Below are 932 nucleotides of genomic sequence, written 5' to 3' on the forward strand. Positions count from 1 at the left end.
GAGGAAGCAAAATAGAGAAGGGGAGGAATGGGAAGAGAAATCCTGGGGTGGAGGAAGGGAGCTGCAGCTGGTAACCAGATTGACCATCAGCTCCCCCTGGGATGAGTGTGCTTCCGTGTGGACTTGGGAATTGTCTCAGGCAGGCGAAGATCGACACCACACAGCCTGACGGACAGACGGACAGTGCTTGGGTCAGGGGCCAGCCTGGGCTGAGGGAAACAGAGATGGTCAGATTTTCCTCTGGCCTCCTGCCCTCTCTGCCTTTTGCCCTCTCGTCTCCCTCTCTCAGGGGTCTGACTCTTGCTCACTCAGTCTCTCTCCCCTCCTGGCCTTGGTCTCTTTGGTGCACACTTGGTTATTGGTATTGAGAAGTTGAGTTCAGAGGAACTCCCTCTCCGGCCCTTCTTAATCTGCGGACACAACCTAAAAAGGACAGAAAGTTAGAGGACAGCATAGCAACTCAGCTCAGGGAGCTACCAGAGAAAAATAGCAACTGATGTGGGTGCTTTTTTTTTTTTTTTAATTTGAATAAAAAGAATTAGAACCGATGTCCTTTTATAAAATGCCTTCTCCCCTTTCCTGCCTGTGACCCCTTCCTCTCTCCGCAGAGGGGAAAGTATATTTAACCTGCAAGGTTGAACTTGGAAGAGTTATCTTACCCCCACTCGAACTTGGCAGGGCAGGCGGGGGCTGAGGGGACTGGGGTTTGGGGGGCGGGGGCACCAATCCTGGCACACTGTGGTGACTTCATGCGGCTTTCAGTCTCTTGAGCCCAAACAGGTTACAAGTAGAATATTGTCTCTTGCAGGTACCACTTTTTGGTACCAAAATGTTCTGAGGTATTTGGTTTGGGTTTTTTTTTTTTCCTTTTGGTCTTTTTTTCTTTTTCCTTTAAAGAAAAGCTAAAGGTCGCTGTGAGTTCTGGTGGTGGG

This window comes from Pteropus alecto, unplaced genomic scaffold (genome assembly GCF_000325575.1).
Source record: "Pteropus alecto unplaced genomic scaffold, ASM32557v1 scaffold38, whole genome shotgun sequence".
NCBI classification, from domain to species: Eukaryota; Metazoa; Chordata; class Mammalia; order Chiroptera; family Pteropodidae; genus Pteropus; species Pteropus alecto.